Here is a 24,011-nt window from a genome sequence, read left to right as displayed (position 1 = left end):
TACATAGGGTAAGTCGAGCTGCGAAGCCCTGCGGGCCACTTAGAAGCCTGCCGAAAGTCAGGTCATTAAGGCTGGCTTTAGCTAAACTATTCGAGATAGCGTCGTTTAAAGAACGAGGGTAAGCACGACATAAAAAAATAAAGAGGTGCAACACGAGGACTTCCCAGGAGGTCACCCATCCTAGTACCACTCTCGCTGAAGCACGCTTAACTACGGAGTTCTGGTGGGATCCAGTGCATTAGTGCTGGTATGATCGCACCTATTAAAGTATGTGCATACAATTTTCATAAGGATGTATCGTTACATAGGGTAAGTCGAGCTGCGAAGCCATGCGGGCCCCGTAGGAGCCTGCCAAAAGTCAGGTCATTAAGGCTCGCTTTAGCTAAAATATTCGAGATAGCGTCGTTTAAAGAGCGAGGGTAAGCACGACATAAAAAAAAAAGAGGTGCAACACGAGGACTTCCCAGGAGGTCACCCATCCTAGTACCACTCTCGCCCAAGCACGCTTAACTACGGAGTTCAGTTGGGATCTGGTGCATTAGTGCTGGTATGATCGCACCTATTAAAGTATGTGCACACAATTATCATAAGCATGTATCGCGGCGTAGGATAAGTCGAGTTGCGAAGCCCTGCAGGGCCCATGGGAGCTTGCCGAAAATCAGTTCATTAAGGCTCACTAGAGCTAAACTATTCGAGATAGCGTCGTTTAAAGAATGAGGGTAAACACGACGTAAAAAAAAAGGTACAACACGAGGACTTCATTGGAGGTCACCCATCCTAGTATAAATCTAGCCCAAGCACGCTTAACTACGGAGTTCTGGTTGGATCCGGTGCATTAGTGCTGGTATGATCACACCTATTAAAGTATGTGCACACAATTATCATAAACATGTATCGCTACATAGGGTAAGTCGAGCTGCGAAGCCCTGCGGACCCCGTAGAAGCCTGCCAAAAGTCAGGTCATTAAGGCTCGCTTTAACTAAACTATTCAAGATAGCGTCTTTTAAAGAACGAGGGTAAGCACGACGTAAAAAAAAAAAGAGGTACAACACGAGGACTTTCCAGGAGGTCACCCATCCTAGTACCACTCTCGCCGAAGCACGCTTAACTACGGGGTTCTGGTGGGATCCGGTGCATTAGTGCTAGTATGATCGTACCTATTAAAGTATGTGCACACAATTATCATAAGCATGTATCGCTACATAGGGTAAGTCGAGCTGCAAAGCCCTGCAGGGCCCATGGGAGCTTGCCGAAAATCAATTCATTAAGGCTCGCTATAGCTAAACTATTCGAGATAGCGTCGTTTAAAGAACGAGGATAAGCACGACGTAAAAAAAAAAGGCACAACATGAGGACTTCCCACGATGTCACCCATCCTAGTACAAATCTAGCCCAAGCACGCTTAACTATGAAGTTCTGATGGGATCCGGTGCATTAGTGCTGGTATAATCACACCTATTCAAGTATGTGCACACAATTATCATAAGCAAGTATCGCTACATAGGGTAAGTCGAGCTGCGAAGCCCTGCGGGCCCCGTAGGAGCCTGCCGAAAGTCAGGTCATTAAGGCTCGCTTTAGCTAAACTATTCGAGATAGCGTCTTTTAAAGAACGAGGGAAAGCACGACGTAAAAAAAAAAGAGGTGCAACACGAGGACTTCCCAGGAGGTCACCCATCGTAGTACTACTCTCGCCCAAGCACGCATAACTGCAGAGTTCTAATGGGATCCTGTGCATTAGTGCTGGTATGATCACACCTATTAAAGTATGCGCATGCAATTGTCATAAGCATGTATCGCTACATAGGGTAAGTCGAGCTGCGAAGCCCTGCGGGACCCGTAGGAGCCTGCCGGAAGTCAGGTCATTAAGGCTCGCTTTAGCTAAAATATTCGAGATAGCGTCGTTTAAAGAACGAGGGTAAGCACGACATAAAAAAAAAAGAGGTGCAACATGAGGACTTCCCAGGAGGTCACCCATCCTAGTACCACTCTCGCCCAAGCACGCTTAACTACAGAGTTCAGGTGGGATCTGGTGCATTAGTGCTGGTATGATCGCACCTATTAAAGTAGGTGCACACAATTATCATAAGCATGTATCGCGGTGTAGGATAAGTCGAGTTGCGAAGCCCTGCAGGGCCCATGGGAGCTTGCCGAAAATCAGTTCATTAAGGCTCACTAGAGCTAAACTATTCGAGATAGCGTCGTTTAAAGAATGAGGGTAAGCACGACGTAAAAAAAAAGGTACAACACGACGACTTCGTTGGAGGTCACCCATCCTAGTATAAATCTTGCCCAAGCACGCTTAACTACGGAGTTCTGGTTGGATCCGGTGCATTAGTGCTGGTATGATCACACCTATTAAAGTATGTGCACACAATTATCATAAGCATGTATCGCTACATAGGGTAAGTCGAGCTGTGAAGTCCTGCGGGCCCCGTAGAAGCCTGCCAAAAGTCAGGTCATTAAGGCTCGCTTTAGTTAAACTATTCGAGATAGCATCGTTTAAAGAACGAGGGTAAGAAAGATGTGCAACACGAAGACTTCCCAGGAGGTCACCCATCCTAGTACCACTCTCGCCCAAGCACGCTTAACTACGGAGTTCAGGTGGGATCTGGTGCAATAGTGCTGGTATGATCGCACCTATTAAAGTATGCGCATGCAATTGTCATAAGCATCTATCGCTAAATAGGGTAAGTCGAGCTGCGAAGCCCTGCGGGCCCCATAGGAGCCTATCGGAAGTCAGGTCATTAAGCCTCGCTTTAGCTAAAATATTCGAGATAGCGTCGTTTAAAGAACGAGGGTAAGCACGACATAAAAAAAAAAGAGATGCAACACGAGGACTTCCCAGGAGGTCACCGATCCTAGTACCACTCTCGCCCAAGCACGCTTAACTACGGAGTTCTGGTGGGATCTGGTGCATTAGTGCTGGTATGATCACACCTATTAAAGTATGTGCACACAATTATCATAAGCATGTATCGCGACGTAGGATAAGTCGAGCTGCGAAGCCTTGCAGGGCCCATGGGAGCTTCCCGAAAATCAGTTCATTAAGGCTCACTATAACTAAACTATTCGAGATAGCGTCGTTTAAAGAACGAGGGTAAGCGCGACGTAAAAAAAAAAGGTACAACACGAGGACTTCCTAGTAGGTCACCCATCCTAGTACAAATCTAGCCCAAGCACGCTTAACTACGGAGTTCTGGTGGAATCCGGTGCATTAGTGCTGGTATGATCACACCTATTAAAGTATGTGCACACAATTATCATAAGCATGTATCGCTACATAGGGTAAGTCGAGTTGCGTAGTCCCGCACGCCCCGTAGGAGCCTGCCGAAAGTCAGGTCATTAAGACTCGCTTTAGCTAAACAATTCGAGATAGCGTCATTTAAAGAACAAGGGTAAGCACGACGTAAAAAAAAAAAAAAAAAAAAAGAGGTGCAACACGAGGACTTCCCAGGAGGTCACCCATCATAGTACTACTCTCGCCCAAGCACGCATAACTGCAGAGTTCTAACGGGATCCGGTGCATTAGCGCTAGTATGATCGCACCTATTAATGTATGTGCATGCAATTGTCATAAGCATGTATCGCTACATAGGGTAAGTCGAGCTGCGAAGTCTTGCGGGACCCGTATGAGCCTGCCAGAAGTCAGGTCATTAAGCCTCGCTTTAGCTAAAATATTCGAGATAGCGTCGTTTAAAGAACGAGGGTAAGCAAGACATAAAAAAAAAGATGTGCAACACGAGGACTTCCCAGGAGGTCACCGATCCTAGTACCACTCTCGCCCAAGCACGCTTAACTACGGAGTTCAGGTGGGATCTGGTGCATTCGTGCTGGTATGATCGCGACATAGGATAAGTCGAGCTGCGAAGCCCTGCAGGGCCCATGGGAGCTTGCCAAAAATCAGTTCATTAAGGCTCACTATAGCTAAACTATTCGAGATAGCGTCGTTTAAAGAACGAGGGTAAGCACGACGTAAAAAAAAGTACAACATGAGGACTTTACAGGAGGTCACCCATCCTAATACAAATCTAGCCCAAGCACGCTTAAATACGGAGTTCTAGTGGGATCCGGTGCATTAGTGCTGCTATGATCACACCTATTAAAGTATGTGCAGACAATTATCGTAAGCATGTATCGCTACATAGGGTAAGTCGAGCTGCGAAGCCCTGTGGGCCCCTTAGGAGCCTGCAGAAAGTCAGGTCATTAAGGCTCGCTTTAGCTAAACTATTCGAGATAGCGTCGTTTAAAGAACGTGGGTAAGCACGACATAAAAAAAATAGAGGTGCAACATGAGGACTTCCCAGGAGGTCACCCATCCTAGTACCACTCACCCCTAAGCACGCTTAAATACGGAGTTCTGGTGGGATCTGGTGCATTAGTGCTGGTATGATCGCACCTATTAAAGTATGTGCACACAATTATCATAAGCATGTATCGCGACGTAGGATAAGTCGAGCTGCGAAGCCCTGCAGGGCCCATGGGAGCTTGCCAAAAATCAGTTTATTAAGGCTCACTATAGCTAAACTATTCGAGATAGCGTCGTTTAAAGAAAGAGGATAAGCACGACGTAAAAAAAAAGGTACAACACGAGGACTTCCCAGGAGGTCACCCATCCTAGTACAAATCTAGCCCAAGCACGCTTAACTACGAAGTTCTGGTGGGGTCCGGTGCATTGGTGCTGGTATGATCACACCTATTAAAGTATGTGCACACATAAGCATGTATCGCTACATAGGGTAAGTCGAGCTGCGAAGCCCTGCAGGCCCCGTAGGAGCCTGCCGAAAGTCAGGCCATTAAGGCTCGCTTTAGCTAAACTATTCGAGATAGCGTCGTTTAAAGAACGAGGGTAAGCACGACGTAAAAAAAAAAGAGGTGCAACACAAGGACTTCCAAGGAGGTCACCCATCCTAGTACCACTCTTGCCAAACCACGCTTTACTACGGAGTTCTGGTGGGATCCGGTGCATTAGTGCTGGTATGATCGCACCTATTAAAGTATGTGCACACAATTATCATAAGCATGTATCGCTACATAGGGTAAGTCGAGCTGCGAAGTCCTGCGGGCCCCGTAGGACCCTGCCAAAAGTCAGGTCATTAAGCCTCGCTTTAGCTAAATATTCGACATAGCGTCATTTAAAGAACGAGGGTAAGCACGACGTAAAAAAAAAAATGAGGTGCAACACGAGGACTTCCCAGGAGGTCACCCATCGTAGTACTACTCTCGCCCAACCACGCATAACTGCAGAGTTCTAATGGGATCCGGTGCATTAGTGCTAGTATGATCGCACCTATTAAAGTATGCGCATGCAATTGTCATAAGCATGTATCGCTACATAGGGTAAGTCGAGCTGCGAAGCCCTGCGGGCCCCATAGGAGCCTGCCGAAAGTCAGGTCATTAAGGCTCGCTTTAGCTAAAATATTCGAGATAGCCTCGTTTAAAGAACGAGGGTAAGCACGACTTAAAAAAAAGAGGTGCAACACGAGGACTTTCCAGGAGGTCACCCATCCTAGTACCACTCTCGCCGAAGCACGCTTAACTACGGAGTTCTGGTGGGATCCGGTGCATTAGTGCTGGTATGATCCCACCTATTAAAGTATGTGCACACAATTATCATAAGCATGTATTGCTACATAGCGTAAGTCGAGCTGCGAGGTCCTGCAGGCACCGTAGGAGCCTGCTGAAAGTTAGGTTATTAAGGCTCGATTTAGGTAAACTTTTCGAGATAGCGTCATTTAAAGAACGAGGAAAAGCACGACATAAAAAAAAAAAAAAGAGGTGCAACATGAGAACTTCCCAGGATGCCACCCATCGTAGTACTACTCTCGACCAAGCACGCATAACTGCAGAGTTCTAATGGGATCCGGTGCATTAGTGCTGGTATGATTGCACCTATTAAAGTATGTGCACACAATTATCATAAGCATGTATCGCTATATAGGGTAAGTCGAGCTGCGAAGCCCTGCGGGCCCCTTAGGAGCCTGCCGAAAGTCAGGTCATTAAGGCTCGTTTTAGCTAAACTATTTGAGATAGCGTCGTTTAAGGAACGAGGGTAAGCATGTCGTAAAAAAAAAAGGAGGCGCAACACGAGGACTTCCCAGGAGGTCACCCATCCTAGTACCACTCTCGCGAAGCACGCTTAACAATGGAGTTCTGGTGGGATCCGGTGCATTAGTGAATTAAAGTATGCGCATGCAATTGTCATAAGCATGTATCGCTACATAGGGTAAGTCGAGCTGCGAAGTCCTGCGGTCCCCGTAGGAGCCTGCCGGAGGTCAGGTCATTAACCTTCGCTTTAGCTAAAATTTTCGAGATAGCATCGTTTAAAGAACGAGGGTAAGCAGGGCATAAAAAAAAAGAGGTGCAACACGAGGACTTCCCAGGAGGTCACCGATCCTAGTACCACTCTCGCCCAAGCACGCTTAACTACGGAGTTCAGGTGGGATCTGGTGCATTAGTGCTGGTATGATCGCACCTATTAAATCATGTGCACACAATTATCATAAGCATGTATCGCAACGTAGGTTAAGTCGAGCTGCGAAGTCCTGCAGGGCCCATGGGAGCTTGCCGAAAATCAGTTCATTAAGGCTCACTATAGCTAAACTATTCGAGATAGCGTCGTTTAAAGAACGAGGGTAAGCACGACGTAAAAAAAAAGGATACAACACGAGGACTTCCCAGGAGGTCACTCATCCTAGTAGAAATCTAGCCCAAGCACGCTTAACTACGAAATTCTGGTGGGGTCCGGTGCATTAGTGCTGGTATGATCACACCTTTTAAAGTATGTGCACACAATTATAATAAGCATGTATCGCCACATAGGGTAAGTCGAGTTGCGAAGCCCTGCGGGCCCCGTAGGAGCCTGCCGAAAGTCAGGTCATTAAGGCTCGCTTTAGCTAAACTATTTGAGATAGCGTCGTTTAAAGAACGAGGGTAAGCACGACGTAAGAAAAAAAGAGGTGCAACACGAGGACTTCCCAGGAGGTCACCCATCCTAGTACCACTCTCGCCGAAGCACGGTTAACTACGGAGTTCTGGTGGGATCCGGTGCATTAGTGCTGGTATGATCGCACCTATTAAAGTATGAGCACACAATTATCATAAGCATGTATCGCTACATAGGGTAAGTCGAGCTGCGAAGCCCTGCGGGCCCCGTAGGAGCCTGCCAAAAGTCAGGTCATTAAGGCTCGCTTTAGCTAAACTATTCGAGATAGCGTCGTTTAAAGAACGAGAGTAAGCACGACGTAAAAAAAAAAAGAGGTACAACACGAGGACTTCCCAGGAGGTCACCCATCCTAGTACCACTCTCGGCGAAGCACGCTTAACTACGGAGTTCTGGGGGAATCCGGTGCATTAGTGGTGGTATGATCGCACCTATTATAGTATGTGCACATAATTATCATAAGCATTTATCGCGACGTAGGGTAAGTTGAGCTGCGAAGCCATGCAAGGCCCGTGGGAGCTTGCCGAAAATCAGTTCATTAAGGCTCACTATAGCTAAACTATTCGAGATAGCGTCGTTTAAAGAACATGGGTAAACACTACTTAAAAAAAAGGGTACAACACGAGGACTTCCTTGGAGGAAATCCATCCTGGTACTACTCTCGCCTAAGCACGTTTAACAACGGAGTTTTGGTGGGATACGGTGCATTAGTGCTGGTATGATCACACCAATTAATGTATGTGCACACAATTATCATAAGCATGAATCGCTACATAGGATAAGTCGAGCTGCGAAACCCTGCGGGCCTCGTAGGACCCTGCCGAAAGTCAGGTCATTAAGGCTCGCTTTAGCTAAACTATTCGAGATAGCATTGTTTAAAGGACGAGGGTAAGCACGACGTAAAAAAAGGTACAACACGAGGACTTCCTTGGACGTAACCCATCCTAGTACTACTCTCGCCTAAGCACGTTTAACTACGGAGTTCTGGTGGGATCCGGTACATTAGTGCCGGTATGATCACACCAATTAATGTATGTGCACACAATTATCCTAAGCATGTATCGCTACATAGGGTAAGTCGAGCTGCGAAGCCCTGCGGGCCTCGTAGGACCCTGACGAAAGTCAGGTTATTAAAGCTCGCATTAGCTAAACTATTCGAGATAGCGTCGTTAAGAGAACGAGGGTAAGCATGACGTAAAAAAAAAAGAGAGATGCAACACGAGGACTTCCCAGGAGGTCACCCATCCTAGTACCACTCTCGCCCAAGCACGCTTAACTATGGAGTTCTGGTGGGATCCGGTGCATTAGTGCTAGTATGATCGCACCTATTAAAGTATGTGCACACAATTATCATAATCATGTATCGCGACGTAGGATAAGTCTAGCTTTGAAGCCCTGTAGGGTTCATAGGAGCTTGCCGAAAATCAGTTCATTAAGGCTCACTATAGCTAAACTATTCGAGATAGCGTCGTTTAAAGAACGAGGGAAAGCACGACGTAAAAAAAAAAGCTACATCACGAGGACTTCCCAGGAGGTTACTCATCCTAGTAGAAATCTAGCCCAAGCACGCTTAACTACGAAGTTCTGGTGGGGTCCGGTGCATTAGTGCTGGTATGATCACACCTATTAAAGTATGTGCACACAATTATCATAAGCATGTATCGCTGCATAGGGTAAGTCGAGCTGCAAAGCCCTACGGGCCCCGTAGGAGCCTGCCGAAAGTCAAGTCATTAAGGCTCGCTTTAGCTAAACTATTCGAGATAGCATCGTTTAAAGAACGAGGGTAAGCACGACTTAAAACAAAAAAAGAGGTGCAACACGAGGACTTCCCAGGATGTCACCCATCCTAGTACCACTTTCGCCGAAGCACGCTTAACCACGGAGTTCTGGTGGGATCCGGTGCATTAGTGCTGGTATGATTGCACCTATTAAAGTATGTGCACACAATTATCATAAGCATGTATCGCTACATAGGGTAAGTCGAGCTTCGAAGCCCTGCGGGCCTCGTAGGAGCCTGCCAAAAGTCAGGTCATTAAGGCTCGCTTTAGCTAAACTATTCGAGATAGCGTCATTTAAAGAACGAGGGTAAGCACGACGTAAGAAAAAAAAAAAGAGGTGCAACACGAGTACTTCCCAGGAGGTCACCCATCCTAGTACCACTCTCGCCGAAGCACGGTTAACTACGGAGTTCTGGTGGGATCGGTCCATTAGTGCTGGTATGATCGCACCTATTAAAGTATGAGCACACAATTATCATAAGCATGTATCGCTACATAGGGTAAGTCGAGCTGCAAAGCCCTGCGGGCCCCGTAGGAGCCTACCGAAAGTCAGGTCATTAAGGCTCGCTTTAGCTAAACTAATGGAGATAGCGTCATTTAAAGAACGAGGGTAAGCACGAGGTAAAAAGAAAAAAAAGGAGGTGCAACACGAGGACCTCCCAGAGGTAACCAATCGTAGTACTACTCTCGCCCAAGCACGGTTAGCTACGGAGTTCTGGTGGGATCTGGTGCATTAGTGCTGGTATGATCGCACCCATTAAAGTATGTGCACACAATTATCATAAGCAAGTATCGCGACGTAGGGTAAGTCGAGCTGCAAAGCCCTTCGGGCCGTGTAGGAGCCTACCGAAAGTCAGGTCATTAAGTCTCGCTTTAGCTAAACTATTCGAGATAGCGTCGTTTAAAGAACGAGAGTAAGCACGACGTAAAAAAAAAGAGGTACAACACGAGGACTTCCTTGGAGGTAACCCATCCTAGTACTGCTCTCTTCTAAGCACGTTTAACAACGGAGTTTTGGTGGGATCCGGTGCATTAGTGCTGGTATGATCACAGCAATTAATGTATGTGCACACAATTAGCATAAGCATGAATCGCTACATAGGATAAGTCGAGCTGCGAAACCCTGCGGGCCTCGTAGGACCCTGCCGAAAGTCAGGTCATTAAGGCTCGCTTTAACTAAACTATTCGAGATAGCGTCGTTTAAAGGACGAGGGTAAGCACGACGTAAAAAAAGGGTACAACACGAGGACTACCTTGGAGGTAACCCATCCTAGTACTACTCTCGCCTAAGCACGTTTAACTACGGAGTTCTGGTGGGATCCGGTGCATTAGTGCTGGTATGATCACACAAACTAATGTATGTGCACACAATTATCCTAAGCATGTATCGCTACATTGGGTAAGTCGAGCTGCGAAGCCCTGCGGGCCCCGTAGGAGCCTGACGGAAGTTAGGTCCTTAAGCCTCGCTTTAGCTAAAATATTCGAGATAGCGTCGTTTAAAGAACGAGGGTATGCACAACATAAAAAAAAAGACGTGCAACACGAGGACTTCCCAGGAGGTCACCCATCCTAGTACCACACTCGCCCAAGCACGCTTAACTACGGAGTTCTGGTGGGATCCGGTGCATTAGTATTGGTATGATCCCACCTATTAAAGTATGTGCACACAGTTATCATAAGCATGTATCGCGACGTAGGGTAAGTCGAGCTGCGAAGCCCTGCAGGGCCCGTGGGAGCTTGCCGAAAATCAGTTCATTAAGGCTCACTATAGCTAAACTATTCGAGATAGCGTCGTTTAAAGAACGAGGGTAAGCATGACGTAAAAAAAAAAGGCACAACACGAGGACTACCCAGTAGGTCACCTATCCTAGTACTACTCTAGCCCAAGCACGCTTAACCACGGAGTTCTGGTGGGATCTGGTGCATTAGTGCTGGTATGATCGCACCTATTAAAGAATGTGCACACAATTATGATAAGCATGTATCGCGACGTAGGGTAAGTTGAGCTGTAAAGCCCTGCAGGGCCCATGAGAGCTTATCGAAAATCAGTTCATTAAGGCTCACTATAGCTAAACTATTCGAGATATCATTTGTTTAAAGAACGAGGGTAAGCACAACGTAAAAAAAAAGGTACAACACGAGGACTTCCCAGTAGGTCACCCATCCTAGTACAAATCTAGCCCAAGCACGCTTAACTACGGAGTTCTGGTGGGATCCGGTGCATTAGTGCTGGTATGATCACACCTATTAAAGTATGTGCACACAATTATCATAAGCATGTATCGCTACATAGGGTAAGTCGAGCTGCGAAGCCCTGCGGGCCCCGTAGGAGCCTGCCGAAAGTCAGGTCATTAAGGTTCGCTTTAGCTAAACTATTTGAGATAGCGTCATTAAAAGAATGAGGGTAAGCATGACGTAAAAAAAAAAGAGGTGCAACACGAGGACTTCCCAAGAGGTCACCCACCCTAGTACCACTCTCGCCGAAGCACGCTTAACTACGGAGTTCTGGTGGGATCCGGTGCATTAGTGCTGGTATGATCGCACCTATTAAAGTATGTGCACACAATTATCATAAGCATGTATCGCTACATAGGGTAAGTCGAGCTGCGAAGCCCTGCGGGCCCCGTAGGAGCCTGCCGAAAGTCAGGTCATTAAGTCTCGCGTTAGCTAATCTATTCGAGATAGCATCATTTAAAGAATTAGGGTAAGCACGACGTAAAAAAAAAAAAGTGGTGCAACATGAGGTCTTCCCAGGAGGTCCCCCATCGTAGTACTACTCTCGCCCAAGCACGCATAACTGCAGAGTTCTAATGGGATCCGGTGCATTAGTGCTGGTATGATCGCACCTATTAAAGTATGCTCATGCAATTGTCATAATCATGTATCGCTACATAGGGTAAGTCGAGCTGCGAAGCCCTGCGGGCCCTGTAGGAGCCTGCCGAAAGTCAGGTCATTAAGCCTCGCTTTAGCTAAAATATTCGAGATAGCGTCGTTTAAAGAACGAGGGTAAGCACGACATAAAAAAAAAAGAGGTGCAACACGAGGACTTCCCAGGAGGTCACCCATCCAAGTACCACTCTCGCCCAAGCACGCTTAACCATGGAGTTCTGGTGGGATCTGGTGCATTAGTGCTGGTATGATCGCACCTATTAAAGTATGTGCATAGAATTATCATAAGCATGTATCGCGACGTAGGGTAAGTCGAGCTGCAAAGCCCTGCAGGGCACATGGGAGCTTGCCGAAAATCAGTTCATTAAGGCTCACTATAGCTAAACTATTCGAGATATCATCGTTTAAATAAGGAGGGTAAGCACGACGTAAAAAAAAAGGTACAACACGAGGACTTCCCAGTAGGTCACCCATCCTAGTACAAATCTAGCCCAAGCACGCTTAACTACGAAGTTCTGGTGGGATCCGGTGCATTAGTGTTGGTATGATCACACCTATTAAAGTATGTGCACACAATTATCATAAGCATGTATCGCTACATAGGGTAAGTTGAGCTGCAAAGCCCTGCGGTCCCCGTAGGAGCCTGCCGAAAGTCAGGTCATTAAGGCTCGCTTTAGCTAAATTATTTGAGATAGCATCGTTTAAAGAACGAGGGTAAGCACGACGTAAAAAAAAAAGAGGTACAACACGAGGACTTCCCAGGAGGTCACCATCCTAGTACCACTCTTGCCGAAGCACGCTTAACTACGGAGTTCTGGTGGGATCCGGTGCATTAGTGCTGGTATGATCGCACCTATTTAAGTAGGTGCACACAATTATCATAAGCATTAATCGCGACGTAGGGTAAATCGAGCTGCGAAGCCCTGCAAGGCCCGTGGAACTTGCCGAAAATCAGTTCATTAATGCTTACTATAGCTAAACTATTCGAGATAGCGTCGTTTAAAGAACAAGGGTAAGCACTACTTAAAAAAAAAGGGTACAACACGAGGACTTCCCTGGAGGTAACTGAAGAACTGAAGATTGATGGTTTAAAGGTTGTAGTAAACTCTCGTTGCAAGTATAGTTACTAAACCAAGCAATCAACCTTTCTTAGAAACGTTTTGGTTGTCACAAGTAACAAACCCCTTTTAAAATTGATAACCGAGTATTTAAACCTCGGGTCGTCTTCTCAAGGAATTGCAAGGAGGTATGTTCTTATTATTGGTTATGAGTTTGGAAATTGGGGTTTTGGAAGTAAGGAGGGAATATGTTATATGACAAGTAAAATAAAATAATAATAATAAAATCTCTTGGCAAGGTATAAGAATTGGAATTCCTATCCTAGTTATCCTTATCGGCTGTGAAGAGAATTGGGTTTTAATCCCACTTGGTCAGCCTTTATTAAACAAAGGAAGGTTAAGTGGACTGATTAGCTTGATTCTCAAGTCCTAGTCAACTCCTGTGGAGAGACTAGTGTTAGAGCAATCCTAGCTCAAGCAGAATCTGCCAATTTCAATCACTTGCTGAGTTTGATAACTCAAGTACTACCAATCACTTGACCAAAGCCAAAAGGGAGAAAAATATCTAAATTAAATTAAAAGCATCAATATAAATAAAGCAAAGCAATCTTAAATCTGAAAATACCTCGAATTGCATTAACAAAAGAAATTAAATCTGGCATAGGTGTTCATAAATTAAATTGAGAAAATAAATAAAAAGAACCTTGAACCTGGGATCAAGAGTTACTCGTAAAACTAAGAGAAATCCTAATCCTAATCCTAAGAGAGAGGAGAGAACCTCTCTCTCTAAAAACTACATCTAAATCTTAAAATTGTGAATATGAAAAGCTTCCTCCGTGAATGGATGCATTCCCCCACTTTATAGCCTCTAATATGTGTTTTCTGGGCCGCAAACTGGGTCAGAAACAGCCCAGAATTCGCTGGTTGCGAATTCAAACACGCTGATTTTCGCACTGCGACGCGGCCGCATGGAGCATGCGGTCGCGTCGCCTAGCTTCAGGGAAACTATGGCATATTATATATCAAATCGAAGCCCCGGACGTTAGCTTTCCAACGCAACTAAAACCGCGTCATTTGGACCTCTGTAGCTAAAGTTATAGCCGTTTGAGTGCAAAGAGGTTAGGCTGGACAGCTTAGCAGTTTCTCCAACTTCTTATATTCCTTCCACTTTTGCATGCTTCCTTTCTATTCTCTGAGCCATTCCTGCCCTGTAATCTCTGAAAATACTTAACACACATATCAAGGCATCTAATGGTAATAAGAGAGGATTAATTTTTGGTAATTTAAAGCCAAAGAAGCATGTTTTCAATCAAAGCACATAATTAGGAAGGCAAATGTAAAACCATGCAAATAGTATGAATAAGTGGGTAAAGAGTTGATAAAATCCACTTAATTGAGCGATAAACCATAAAATAGTGGTTTATCAACCTCCCCACACTTAAACATTAGCATGTTCTCATGCTAAGCTCAAGAGAAGCTATAAAGATGAAGAGGAATGATAGAGAGTATGAAATGCAACCTACCTATATGAATGCAACTACGTGCAAAATGATTCTACCTTCTTGGTTAAAAGTAAATCAAATTCTCCAAGAATATACATAAATCAAATTTCACTAATTCAAATTATACAATAAAAGACAAGTAAACTTGTAAGAAGATAGCTCATGAAAGCAGGGAACATAGAATTAAGCACTGAACCCTTACTGGTAGTGTATATCACTCTAACTCTCAAGTGTCTAGGGTCAATCACTCTACTCTTCTCTAGTCATGCTTTCTAAAACTTTGTACTTCATCTAACCAATCAACAAATATGTAATGTACCAATGCAAACATCATGAGGTCTTTTCAGGGTTGTAATGGGGCTGAGGTAAAGGTAAAGGATATATGTATGGCCAAGTGAGCTATAATATGAATCTTTAATTATCCTAAGCTCTCACCTAATATACATATACTCTATATACTTTTAAATTCATACATAGCTACCCATAATTCCCACTTTTGTATGATTCCCATACTCATGTACCAAAATTTTGATATTTCTTTACTTTTATCACATATGCATTGATCTTTTTATTAACTTAGCATTGGGATAATTTTGTCCCCTTATTTATTTACTTATTTATTGAATATTTTTTTGGATTTTTCTCTTTTTTTTTTGTAGAGAAATAAACATAACTTATCAATGCACATGGATTTTTTTTTATTTTTTATTTTTTTCTAGTTTTACATGAGTAGGTTCCCAAATTCCCAATATTCAAATAAATTAGAAACATGATACATTCCCTTATTAACCCATGTTCCCACAATTTCCCCACACTTATTTGATGCACAATCTCTATCTTAAGCTAACCAAAGATTCAATTGGGATAATTAATTTGTTTTCCGCTTAAGGCTAGTGATGTGGTAAAATATAGAACAAATGGGGATTAAAAGGCTCAAAGTGGCTGACAAGGGTGATTTAAAGGTTAGGCTTATTTGGGATAAGTGAGCTAAAATCAAACAATGGCCTCAATCATGTGCAAGCATGTAAATATACTAAATAATGGACATATAGAATGGAACAAAGCAAACATTGCAATTATAGAGAAAAAAACACACAAGAATAAATATATTTATGGTTAAATTATGTAACCATATAAATAAGCTCAAAATCTCACAGGTTGTGTGTTCTTTGGCTCATAAACCATGTTCCACATACATAGTGTAAGTTGAGCTGCGAAGCCCTGTGAGCCTCGTAGAACCCTGCCGAAGGTCAGGTCATTAAGGCTCGCTTAAGCTAAACTATTCGAGATAGAGTCATTAAAAGAACGAGGGTAAGCACGACGTAAAAAAAAAAAAAAAGAAGTGCAACACGAGGACTTCCCAGGAGGTCACCAATCGTAGTACTACTCTCGCCCAAGCACACTTAACTGCAGAGTTCTGATGGGATCCGGTACATTAGTGCTGGTATGATCGCACCTATTAAAGTATGCGCATGCAATTGTCATAAGCATGTATGGCTTTATATGGTAAGTCGAGCTGCGAAGCCTTGTGGGCCCCGTAGGAGCCTACCGAAAGTCAGGTCATTAAGGCTCGCTTTAGCTAAACTATTCGAGATAGCGTCGTTGATAAACCACTATTTCATGGTTTATCATGTGCTCAATTGAGTGGTTTTTATTAACTCTTTACCCACTTATTTATATTATTTGCATGGTTTTATATTTCCTTCCTAATTATGTGCTTTGATTGAAAACATGCTTCTTTGGACTTATATTTGCTTATTATTAATCCTCTCTTATTACCATTAGATGCCTTGATATATGTGTTAAGTGTTTTCAGATATTATAAGGCAGGAATGACTTGGAGGATGGGAAGAAAGCATGCAAAAGTGGAAGGAATGCAAGAAGTTGGAGAAATTGCTAAGCTGTCCAGCCTGACCTCTCTGCACTCAAACGGCTATAACTTTAGCTACAGAGATCCAAACGACGCGGTTCCACTTGCGTTGGAAAGCTAACGTCCGGGGCTTCGATTTGATATATAATATGCTATAGTTCCTCTGACGCTAGACGACGCGATTGCGTGATCCAGGCAGCCGCGTCGCAGTGACGGAAATCAGCGCATTTGAATTCGAGACCAGCGAATTCTGGGCTGTTTCTGACCCAGTTCTCGGCCCAGAAAACACAGATTAGAGTCTATAAAGTGGAGGAATGCATCCATTCATAAGAACGCTTCCATAATTCACTTTTCAGGTAGTTTTTAGAGGGAGAGGTTCTCTCCTCTCTCTTAGGATTTAGGATTAGGATTCCTCTTAAAGGAATTAGGATGTATTATTATTTAAACTTTATTATTTCAACTTCTTCCCAGGTTCAATGTTCTTTTTATTTCTTTTCTCAATTTTATTTATGACTCTCTATGTTTAGATTGATTTTCTATTTAATATATCTTGAGGTATTTCAGACTTATGATTGCTCCTTTTTATTATATAAATAATTTGGATTTTTTCCTTTTGGCTTTGGTTGATTTATTGGTAACGCTTAAGCTGTCAAATAAAGCAGTGGTTGAAATTGGGAGTTGCTCCAATAACTCTAGTCTTTCCATAGGAATTGACTAGGACCTGAGGATTAAGCTAATTAATCCACTTGATCTACCTTCATAGTTAGAGGTTAACAAAGTGGGATTAAAACCCAATTCTCATCGCAATTGACAAGGATAGGACTTCCAGTTCTTCATACCTTGCCAAGAGTTTATTTTATTATTATTATTTTAATTTATTTATCATTCAACATATTCCCACCTTACTTCCTAACCCCCAATTTACAAACTTATAACCAATAATAAGAACATACCTCCCTGTAATTCCTTGAGAAGACGACCCGAGGTTCAAATACTCGGTTATCAATTTTAAAAGGGGTTTGTTACTTGTGACAACCAAAACGTTTGTACGAAGGGATTTTTGTCGGTTTAGAGACTATATCTACAACGCGACTGTTTTTATGACATTCTTTACTGGCAAAAATCCTAACGTCAAAATGGCGCCGTTGCCGGAGAATTGCAAACGTGTGCCTTATTATTGGTTATTGTAAATATTTTTTTTGATTTTTGCTTGTTTATTTGTTTTTATTTTTATTTTTGCTTTTTCATAAATTAAGAGGTTATTTGTTTTTATTTAGTTATAAAAATTTTTTTTTTTAAATTTGTTCTTAGTGTTCATCTTGATCTTCAAGTTGTTCTTCGCGTTCATCTTGACCTTCAAGCTGTTCTTAGTTGTTTTCTTCGTTTTGATCTAAAAATTTGAAATTTGGTGTCATTTTATTGTTTTTCTCTTTCCTCATTAAATTCAAAAATATTTTTAATTAATTTTTTCGAAAAAAAAAATTTCAGATTTTTATTTTTAAAATTTTTATCTTATCTTATCTTATTTCAAAAATCAAATTTCAAAAATTCAAATTTCAAAAATTTAAAATTCAAATTTCAAAATTTAAATAACCTTTTAATTTAAATTTGTTTTTATTTTTTTTATTTGTTACTATGAACTCTCACCCCTTTGGCTATGAGCCTGGTTACAATAATGTTGCAGGAAGAAGAAATTACAATGAGAACAGGCATCAAGGTTGGAACAATCAAAGATGGGAGGAGCCACAAGGATTTGATCAACCCTCATGGCAACAACCACCTCCAATGGACTATCAACAACCACCACCATATGCCTATGAACCCTTTCCTCAACATGACTTTGGACCACCATACTCACAAGCCCCTTTCCGCCATTCACCTCCATATGACCCTAACCCTCAACCACCATACCAACCACCTTATGAGCCATATGAACCTTATATAGAACCACCCCAATTCCAATCCAATCACTCCCAACCACCACCACTTTCTTTTGTATCATGTCCAAGTCCGGCAACCCGAGAAGCAGAGGATCGCCTAAGGGAAACAGTAATTAAATTTAAGTCAACCGTTCAACAACTAGGGCAAGTATTAATTCAATGGGCTTCTAGACGCTTAAATACACAAGGATCAGCCACAACCCCATGTGGACAGTCTAGTGAAGAGCATAGCATGAAGGAGATACCAGAAACCCCAGTGGACAAGACAGAGAATGAATTCGTACTAGAACAAGTAGAAGAAGCTGTCATTGTTCAAGAAGAAGAAGAAGTGGTTGAAGACTTAGGAGATGCAGAACCTCCATGGGAAAGTCCAGTCATAGAGCCTCCTTCCGAGATGGTTGAAATTGATGCTGAGGAGGGTGTACAACCTCCAAAGCATATCATAGTTGAAGACTTGGAAGAGGTTGATCAAGAGATGGAGATTCAAGAAGAAGAAGCACAACCTCTCATGCCCTTGGAAAGCAATGAAGAGGAGATTGAATTGAAAGAGAGCTACCAAGAGGAAGAGGTTGAAATTGAAGAAGCTTGCAAAGAAGTGGTAGTTATCAGAAAAGAGCACAAGGGAGTGGAGCTTGCAATTTCATTAAAAATACCTCCCCCTAAGTTGCCATCATCCTTCACAACATTCAAGTGGGTAAAATTCATATCCCATAGCTTTCTAATCCCACTTGAATATGGGCTACTGGAGACGGATGGTCAACTTAGAGCTCTTTGTGGCATTAAGAGTAAGAGGAAGATAGCCAGTGATAAGAATTGTCAAGCAAGGTTCAACATGGTTGTGTGCTCAAAGTTTAAATGCAAAGGTTGGTGTAAAGCTCAACTGAATGGGTCTAGGACGCTGTTTGGTAGCTACAGTGAGAATTCAAATCACTTATCACCCAGTTGGAAAAATACAGATCCCGACATGGATGGGTGTAAAAGCAAGATTTGGGATCCTGGAATCTGCTCTGACACTTGTTACCCCGGGAGCCTAAGAATCTGTTTGAAGCTTCTTAAGGTCTTTACATGTTTAGTTTGGGACCCCGGAGGTTACTGGAATCACAAACACTGGTGGAGATTCCTGGATGAATTCAAGCATAAGCCACCATAACAGGAAGCTCATCAAATGTCCAACTTAAGGACTTTAACTAAAAGTGCAAGGTGGGAGACAACCCACCATGGTATGATCGTCCTTTTTCATTTTTATTTAGTTTTATTTGTTTTTAAATTTTATTTTATTTTGTTATATTGAACCTAAAGTTTTGCATCACATTCATATTAACACTGCATTCTGCATTTTTCAGATTACAAAAAAAATAGAGAAGGAGAGCGAGCACGCAACGCGACCGCATCAGCGACGCGTCCGCGTCGCAAGGAGATGGGAGACAATATTAATATAAACAGAAAGTTTCGCAGGAGCAGCGCTGGAGGCGTGCTAATGGCATAAATCACCCCACGCGACCGCGTCGCTGACGCGACCGTGTCATATGGGAATAATGGCCTCCCACGCGACCGCGTCACCCACGCGGCCGCGTGACCTGAAATCGGCGTAAAAAGGGTGTATGGCAGAAAGTTGAGCTGGAATTGGGCTGGACCCGTGCTAGTAGCACAAGCCCTGCCACGCGAATGCGTCACCCACACATCCGCGTCATATTGGAAATAAGGCCACCCGCGCGATCACGTCGACCACGCGATCGCGTCACCCTAGATTTTGGCAATACTGAGAGTTGAACAGAAAGTTGTGCGACCGCGAGGCTGCACTCGCGCCACTAGCACAAATCAAGTCACGCGATCGTGTGCCCCACGCGTCCGCGTCACCCAACCTTATCACGCACCACGCGGCCGCGTCACCCACGCGACCGCGTCGCCAGCGTCGCACAACCTATCCAGATTGGTGCCAATTTTCTTATCTTCTCTTTTCTAATCCTAATTTCTTCCTTCTCTCTCCTTTCTCACTTTCTTTTTCTTCTTCTCATCCCTTTTCCCTCTCATTTTATTTTACTTCATTTATTTGCATATTTCATTCATTGCATTATTCTCATTGGTGTTGGAGTTTTATTTGGATAAGTGCCTTATTTTATTTGAGCACGTGGCTACTCGGAGAAGAGATTTGACAATTGACATTTACTTATGGCTCTCATATACATTTGGATTACATTATTTTCATCCCTATTTTAACTTGCACGCTCAATGTATTTGGGATTATCATTCACAATTGTCATCATTACACATGCTCTTTAATTTGGCACATTTATTACTTGATGCTTGAGCTATGCTTCTCATGCCTATTATTTGCATGTTTTTACCCTCTTGCATCTAATTATTTTGAATTGCCCTTTTTAATCTTTATTGTTGTCTTCCCTACATGTTGTAGTTACCATGTAGATGGACTATCATCTTTCCTTTGGCATTCCTTATCACTTGGAATTTCCTCCCTTCCGGTCTTAGTTTTCTATATTTCACACTCTTCCTTTTTCTTCTTCCTTAGGCATGGGTACCAAGAAAGGAAAAAATAAGGCCACTGACAAGACACCAGTAAGGAAAGGAACCAAGAGATCTCCAACTAAGGCGCCTCCATCTACAAGCGTCAGTTGGAGTAACCCGTCCACCTGCACATCTCAGCATGCACCGAGGACGGTGCAATCTTTAAGTGTGGGGAGGTCAATACCGATCTCCATGGGTTAGTACTTTCTTGTCTCAAACACCAATGTTTAAATTTTCTTTGTAGATTAGTTGTTGCATTTGCATGTTTGTTTGATTTTTGCATATTTTACCACTTGGTTGAAGTAATATTTTCTTTTTCAAGAAACCTTTTAGAGCATTTCACTAATTTGAATAAAATTTAATATTACACTTGTTTGAAGAAACATTATACTGGAACATGGTTTAGAGCTCGAACACACAAAACCTGTGAGATTTTTGAGCCTATTTGAATTGGTTGTATTTTACCAACCAATATTTTATTTTTGATGTGTATTTTTCTCTCTAAAATTGTGATCTTTGTCTTGCTTAATTCTATATTTCCATGGTTTAATGTATGCATGCACTTACATGATTGAGGCCTTTGTTTCACTAAGCTTACATACCCATATGGCCTTACCTTTCATTATCCCTTGTAAACCAATGTTGAGCCTATTTTACCCTTTGTTCTTTACTTTAGCTCATCACTAACTCTAAGCGAAAAAACAATAATGTCCTTAATTTGAATCCTTAGTTAGCTTAGACTAATGAAAATGCTTATGATTTAAGTGTGGGAAAAGTGGGTTTGAAAATGTTTGGTTTAAGAATTGGGTGTTATATATCTTTATGAAAATGTGAAAGAAATAGGACATGTTCATGCATTCAATAAATTAATCATATGCATTGAGAAAAATAAAAGAAAAAAAATAATAATAAAAAAAAAGAAGAAATAGAAGAAAAAGAGAGAGAAAAAGAAAAGAAAAAGAGAAATTAATAAAAGGGGACAAAATGCCCCAAAGTAAGTAGTGAAAGCAATGCATATGAGTTGTACTTGAAATTAGAATGCATGAATATGTGGAAAACATGGTTAATGGATGGTTAGATGTTGTATTATGATTACATGGATTGTTTAAGTTAGTGGGAAAAGTTTAAGTTAATTAAGGATTCAGATTTTAGTCCACTTGACCAAATACAATCCTACCTTGACCCTAATCCCATTACAACCCTTAAAAGACCTCCTGATTTGTGTATTTATGCATTAAATTTATGTTGATTGTTAGATGAAGAGCAAGACTTACAAAGCAAGGTTAGTAGAGAATCGAGAGAATCGAACCTAAAACACTTGAGTGATTAGAGTGTATACACTACCAGTGAGGGTTCGATGCTCAATTCCTTGTTCCCTGCTTTCATGAGCTATTTTCTTCTTGCAAGTCTATTTGTACTTCATTTTTATGATTTGAATTAGTGAAATCCAGTTCATATTTATTCTTGGAGAACTTATTTACTCTTAACCAAGTAAGTAAAAGCATTTAGCATGTAGTTGCATTCATAGGTTACATTTCATACATTCTACCATTCCTCTTCATTTCTTTATAGCTTCTCTTGAGCTTAGCATGAGGACATGCTAGTGTTTAAGTGTGGGGAGATTGATAAACCACTATTTCATGGTTTATCTTGTGCTCAATTGAGTGGTTTTTATTAACTCTTTACCCACTTATTCATACTATTTGCATGATTTTATATTTCCTTCCTAATTATGTGCTTTGATTGAAAACATGCTTCTTTGGACTTATATTTGCTTATTATTAATCCTCTCTTATTACCATTAGATGCCTTGATATATGTGTTAAGTGTTTTCAGATATTATAAGGTAGGAATGGCTTGGAGGATGGGAAGAAAGCATGCAAAAGTGGAAGGAATGCAAGAAGTTGGAGAAATTGCTAAGCTGTCCAGCCTGACCTCTCTGCACTCAAACAGCTATAACTTTAGCTACAGAGGTTCAAATGACGCGGTTCTAGTTGCGTTGGAAAGCTAACGTCCGGGGCTTCGATTTTATATATAATATGATATAGTTCCCCTGATGCTAGACGACGCAACCGCGTGATCCATGCGGCCGCGTCGCAGCGACGGAAATTAGCGCATTTGAATTCGAGACCAGCGAATTCTGGGCTGTTTTTGACCCAGTTCTCGGCCCAGAAAACATAGATTAGAGTCTATAAAGTGGAGGAATGCATCCATTAATAAGAGCGCTTCCATAATTCACTTTTCATGTAGTTTTTAGAGGGAGAGGTTCTCTCCTCTCTCTTGGGATTTAGGATTAGGATTCCTCTTAAAGGAATTAAGATGTATTATTATTTCAACTTTATTATTTCAACTTCTTCCCAGGTTCAATGTTCTTTTTATTTCTTTTCTCAATTTTGTTTATGACTCTCTATGTTTAGATTGATTTTCTATTTAATATATATCTTGAGGTATTTCAGACTTATGATTGCTCCTTTTTATTATATAAATAATTTGGATTTTTCTCTTTTGGCTTTGGTTGATTTATTGGTAACGCTTGAGCTGTCAAATAAAGCAGTGGTTGAAATTGGGAGTTGCTCCAATAACTCTAGTCTTTCCGTAGGAATTGACTAGGACCTGAGGATTAAGCTAATTAATCCACTTGATCTACCTTCATAGTTAGAGGTTAACAAAGTGGGATTAAAACCCAATTCTCATCGCAATTGACAAGGATAGGACTTCCAGTTCTTCATACCTTGCCAAGAGTTTATTTTATTATTATTATTTTAATTTATTTATCATTCAACATATTCCCACCTTACTTCCTAACCCCCAATTTACAAACTTATAACCAATAATAAGAACATACCTCCCTGCAATTCCTTGAGAAGACGATCCGAGGTTCAAATACTCGGTTATCAATTTTAAAAGGGGTTTGTTACTTGTGACAACCAAAACGTTTGTACGAAGGGATTTTTGTCGGTTTAGAGACTATATCTACAACGTGACTGTTTTTATGACATTCTTTACTGGCAAAAATCCTAACGTCAGTCGTTTAAAGAAAGAGGGTAAGCACGACGTAAAAAAAAAAAAAAGGTGCAACACGAGGACTTCCCAGGAGGTCACCCATCCTAGTACCACTCTCGCCCAAGCACGCTTAACTACGGAGTTCTGGTGGGATCCAGTGCATTAGTGCTGGTATGATCGCACCTATTAAAATAAGCATGTATCGCGACGTGGGGTAAGTCGAGTTGCGAAGCCCTGCAAGGCCCGTGGGAGCTTGCCGAAAATCAGTTCATTAAGGCTCACTATAGCTAAACTATTCGAGATAGCGTCGTTTAAAGAACAAGGGTAAGTACGACGTAAAAAAAAAAGGTACAACACGAGGACTTCCCTGGAGGTAACCCATCCTAGTACTACTCTCGCCTAAGCATGTTTACCTACGGAGTTCTGGTGGGATCCGGTGCATTAGTGCTGGTATGATCACACCAATTAATGTATGTGCACACAATTATCATAAGCATGTATCGCTACA

At 42.2% G+C, this 24,011-nt stretch overlaps 29 non-coding genes and 16 pseudogenes across 29 annotated transcripts; all 45 read right to left on the bottom strand.

Moving 5' to 3' along the window:
• Positions 1–142: 142 nt before the first annotated feature.
• On the bottom strand, positions 143–261 carry LOC112759236 (5S ribosomal RNA). Its single transcript, XR_003180015.1, has one exon. It is a non-coding gene; the product is annotated as a 5S ribosomal RNA (ribosomal RNA).
• Positions 262–442: 181 nt separating this feature from the next.
• Positions 443–561, bottom strand: LOC112760748 (5S ribosomal RNA). Its single transcript, XR_003181173.1, has one exon. It is a non-coding gene; the product is annotated as a 5S ribosomal RNA (ribosomal RNA).
• Positions 562–739: 178 nt separating this feature from the next.
• LOC112759675 (5S ribosomal RNA) lies at positions 740–858 on the bottom strand (annotated as a pseudogene).
• A 182-nt stretch (positions 859–1,040) lies between these two features.
• Positions 1,041–1,159, bottom strand: LOC112759341 (5S ribosomal RNA). Its single transcript, XR_003180110.1, has one exon. It is a non-coding gene; the product is annotated as a 5S ribosomal RNA (ribosomal RNA).
• Positions 1,160–1,338: 179 nt separating this feature from the next.
• Positions 1,339–1,457, bottom strand: LOC112759724 (5S ribosomal RNA; annotated as a pseudogene).
• A 181-nt stretch (positions 1,458–1,638) lies between these two features.
• LOC112762164 (5S ribosomal RNA) lies at positions 1,639–1,757 on the bottom strand. The gene has a single exon (XR_003182514.1). It is a non-coding gene; the product is annotated as a 5S ribosomal RNA (ribosomal RNA).
• Positions 1,758–1,938: 181 nt separating this feature from the next.
• On the bottom strand, positions 1,939–2,057 carry LOC112761972 (5S ribosomal RNA). Its single transcript, XR_003182337.1, has one exon. It is a non-coding gene; the product is annotated as a 5S ribosomal RNA (ribosomal RNA).
• Positions 2,058–2,235: 178 nt separating this feature from the next.
• LOC112759740 (5S ribosomal RNA) lies at positions 2,236–2,354 on the bottom strand (annotated as a pseudogene).
• A 166-nt stretch (positions 2,355–2,520) lies between these two features.
• LOC112762233 (5S ribosomal RNA) lies at positions 2,521–2,639 on the bottom strand. The gene has a single exon (XR_003182579.1). It is a non-coding gene; the product is annotated as a 5S ribosomal RNA (ribosomal RNA).
• Positions 2,640–2,820: 181 nt separating this feature from the next.
• Positions 2,821–2,939, bottom strand: LOC112759208 (5S ribosomal RNA). Its single transcript, XR_003179987.1, has one exon. It is a non-coding gene; the product is annotated as a 5S ribosomal RNA (ribosomal RNA).
• A 179-nt stretch (positions 2,940–3,118) lies between these two features.
• Positions 3,119–3,237, bottom strand: LOC112759412 (5S ribosomal RNA). Its single transcript, XR_003180167.1, has one exon. It is a non-coding gene; the product is annotated as a 5S ribosomal RNA (ribosomal RNA).
• A 192-nt stretch (positions 3,238–3,429) lies between these two features.
• On the bottom strand, positions 3,430–3,548 carry LOC112762142 (5S ribosomal RNA). Its single transcript, XR_003182494.1, has one exon. It is a non-coding gene; the product is annotated as a 5S ribosomal RNA (ribosomal RNA).
• Positions 3,549–3,729: 181 nt separating this feature from the next.
• LOC112759458 (5S ribosomal RNA) lies at positions 3,730–3,847 on the bottom strand. Its single transcript, XR_003180206.1, has one exon. It is a non-coding gene; the product is annotated as a 5S ribosomal RNA (ribosomal RNA).
• A 132-nt stretch (positions 3,848–3,979) lies between these two features.
• On the bottom strand, positions 3,980–4,098 carry LOC112759756 (5S ribosomal RNA; annotated as a pseudogene).
• A 181-nt stretch (positions 4,099–4,279) lies between these two features.
• Positions 4,280–4,398, bottom strand: LOC112759471 (5S ribosomal RNA). Its single transcript, XR_003180214.1, has one exon. It is a non-coding gene; the product is annotated as a 5S ribosomal RNA (ribosomal RNA).
• Positions 4,399–4,576: 178 nt separating this feature from the next.
• On the bottom strand, positions 4,577–4,695 carry LOC112759478 (5S ribosomal RNA). Its single transcript, XR_003180221.1, has one exon. It is a non-coding gene; the product is annotated as a 5S ribosomal RNA (ribosomal RNA).
• A 174-nt stretch (positions 4,696–4,869) lies between these two features.
• On the bottom strand, positions 4,870–4,988 carry LOC112759419 (5S ribosomal RNA). The gene has a single exon (XR_003180174.1). It is a non-coding gene; the product is annotated as a 5S ribosomal RNA (ribosomal RNA).
• A 182-nt stretch (positions 4,989–5,170) lies between these two features.
• Positions 5,171–5,289, bottom strand: LOC112762291 (5S ribosomal RNA). The gene has a single exon (XR_003182631.1). It is a non-coding gene; the product is annotated as a 5S ribosomal RNA (ribosomal RNA).
• Positions 5,290–5,468: 179 nt separating this feature from the next.
• Positions 5,469–5,587, bottom strand: LOC112759253 (5S ribosomal RNA). Its single transcript, XR_003180032.1, has one exon. It is a non-coding gene; the product is annotated as a 5S ribosomal RNA (ribosomal RNA).
• A 185-nt stretch (positions 5,588–5,772) lies between these two features.
• Positions 5,773–5,891, bottom strand: LOC112759536 (5S ribosomal RNA). Its single transcript, XR_003180270.1, has one exon. It is a non-coding gene; the product is annotated as a 5S ribosomal RNA (ribosomal RNA).
• Positions 5,892–6,073: 182 nt separating this feature from the next.
• On the bottom strand, positions 6,074–6,191 carry LOC112759818 (5S ribosomal RNA; annotated as a pseudogene).
• A 164-nt stretch (positions 6,192–6,355) lies between these two features.
• LOC112762218 (5S ribosomal RNA) lies at positions 6,356–6,474 on the bottom strand. Its single transcript, XR_003182565.1, has one exon. It is a non-coding gene; the product is annotated as a 5S ribosomal RNA (ribosomal RNA).
• Positions 6,475–6,653: 179 nt separating this feature from the next.
• LOC112759780 (5S ribosomal RNA) lies at positions 6,654–6,772 on the bottom strand (annotated as a pseudogene).
• Positions 6,773–6,953: 181 nt separating this feature from the next.
• On the bottom strand, positions 6,954–7,072 carry LOC112762187 (5S ribosomal RNA). Its single transcript, XR_003182536.1, has one exon. It is a non-coding gene; the product is annotated as a 5S ribosomal RNA (ribosomal RNA).
• Positions 7,073–7,254: 182 nt separating this feature from the next.
• LOC112759696 (5S ribosomal RNA) lies at positions 7,255–7,373 on the bottom strand (annotated as a pseudogene).
• A 178-nt stretch (positions 7,374–7,551) lies between these two features.
• On the bottom strand, positions 7,552–7,670 carry LOC112759813 (5S ribosomal RNA; annotated as a pseudogene).
• A 176-nt stretch (positions 7,671–7,846) lies between these two features.
• On the bottom strand, positions 7,847–7,965 carry LOC112759677 (5S ribosomal RNA; annotated as a pseudogene).
• A 183-nt stretch (positions 7,966–8,148) lies between these two features.
• On the bottom strand, positions 8,149–8,267 carry LOC112762103 (5S ribosomal RNA). Its single transcript, XR_003182457.1, has one exon. It is a non-coding gene; the product is annotated as a 5S ribosomal RNA (ribosomal RNA).
• Positions 8,268–8,446: 179 nt separating this feature from the next.
• Positions 8,447–8,565, bottom strand: LOC112759793 (5S ribosomal RNA; annotated as a pseudogene).
• A 183-nt stretch (positions 8,566–8,748) lies between these two features.
• On the bottom strand, positions 8,749–8,867 carry LOC112759539 (5S ribosomal RNA). The gene has a single exon (XR_003180273.1). It is a non-coding gene; the product is annotated as a 5S ribosomal RNA (ribosomal RNA).
• Positions 8,868–9,052: 185 nt separating this feature from the next.
• LOC112759706 (5S ribosomal RNA) lies at positions 9,053–9,170 on the bottom strand (annotated as a pseudogene).
• A 186-nt stretch (positions 9,171–9,356) lies between these two features.
• LOC112759581 (5S ribosomal RNA) lies at positions 9,357–9,474 on the bottom strand (annotated as a pseudogene).
• Positions 9,475–9,654: 180 nt separating this feature from the next.
• Positions 9,655–9,773, bottom strand: LOC112759816 (5S ribosomal RNA; annotated as a pseudogene).
• A 177-nt stretch (positions 9,774–9,950) lies between these two features.
• LOC112759624 (5S ribosomal RNA) lies at positions 9,951–10,069 on the bottom strand (annotated as a pseudogene).
• Positions 10,070–10,249: 180 nt separating this feature from the next.
• On the bottom strand, positions 10,250–10,368 carry LOC112759279 (5S ribosomal RNA). The gene has a single exon (XR_003180052.1). It is a non-coding gene; the product is annotated as a 5S ribosomal RNA (ribosomal RNA).
• Positions 10,369–10,547: 179 nt separating this feature from the next.
• Positions 10,548–10,666, bottom strand: LOC112759636 (5S ribosomal RNA; annotated as a pseudogene).
• A 179-nt stretch (positions 10,667–10,845) lies between these two features.
• On the bottom strand, positions 10,846–10,964 carry LOC112762316 (5S ribosomal RNA). The gene has a single exon (XR_003182656.1). It is a non-coding gene; the product is annotated as a 5S ribosomal RNA (ribosomal RNA).
• Positions 10,965–11,145: 181 nt separating this feature from the next.
• LOC112762124 (5S ribosomal RNA) lies at positions 11,146–11,264 on the bottom strand. Its single transcript, XR_003182477.1, has one exon. It is a non-coding gene; the product is annotated as a 5S ribosomal RNA (ribosomal RNA).
• A 183-nt stretch (positions 11,265–11,447) lies between these two features.
• LOC112762298 (5S ribosomal RNA) lies at positions 11,448–11,566 on the bottom strand. Its single transcript, XR_003182638.1, has one exon. It is a non-coding gene; the product is annotated as a 5S ribosomal RNA (ribosomal RNA).
• A 181-nt stretch (positions 11,567–11,747) lies between these two features.
• On the bottom strand, positions 11,748–11,866 carry LOC112762236 (5S ribosomal RNA). The gene has a single exon (XR_003182582.1). It is a non-coding gene; the product is annotated as a 5S ribosomal RNA (ribosomal RNA).
• Positions 11,867–12,044: 178 nt separating this feature from the next.
• Positions 12,045–12,163, bottom strand: LOC112759525 (5S ribosomal RNA). Its single transcript, XR_003180261.1, has one exon. It is a non-coding gene; the product is annotated as a 5S ribosomal RNA (ribosomal RNA).
• A 181-nt stretch (positions 12,164–12,344) lies between these two features.
• On the bottom strand, positions 12,345–12,462 carry LOC112759511 (5S ribosomal RNA). Its single transcript, XR_003180248.1, has one exon. It is a non-coding gene; the product is annotated as a 5S ribosomal RNA (ribosomal RNA).
• A 3,044-nt stretch (positions 12,463–15,506) lies between these two features.
• LOC112762113 (5S ribosomal RNA) lies at positions 15,507–15,625 on the bottom strand. The gene has a single exon (XR_003182466.1). It is a non-coding gene; the product is annotated as a 5S ribosomal RNA (ribosomal RNA).
• A 7,944-nt stretch (positions 15,626–23,569) lies between these two features.
• Positions 23,570–23,688, bottom strand: LOC112760575 (5S ribosomal RNA). The gene has a single exon (XR_003181008.1). It is a non-coding gene; the product is annotated as a 5S ribosomal RNA (ribosomal RNA).
• A 160-nt stretch (positions 23,689–23,848) lies between these two features.
• Positions 23,849–23,967, bottom strand: LOC112759579 (5S ribosomal RNA; annotated as a pseudogene).
• Between the last annotated feature and the right edge of the window lie 44 nt (positions 23,968–24,011).

The sequence above is a fragment of the Arachis hypogaea genome, chromosome 16 (genome assembly GCF_003086295.3).
Source record: "Arachis hypogaea cultivar Tifrunner chromosome 16, arahy.Tifrunner.gnm2.J5K5, whole genome shotgun sequence".
Lineage (NCBI taxonomy): Eukaryota > Viridiplantae > Streptophyta > Magnoliopsida > Fabales > Fabaceae > Arachis > Arachis hypogaea.
Note: the sequence above shows the minus strand (reverse complement) of the source record. Positions and strands in the feature narration are given on the sequence as shown.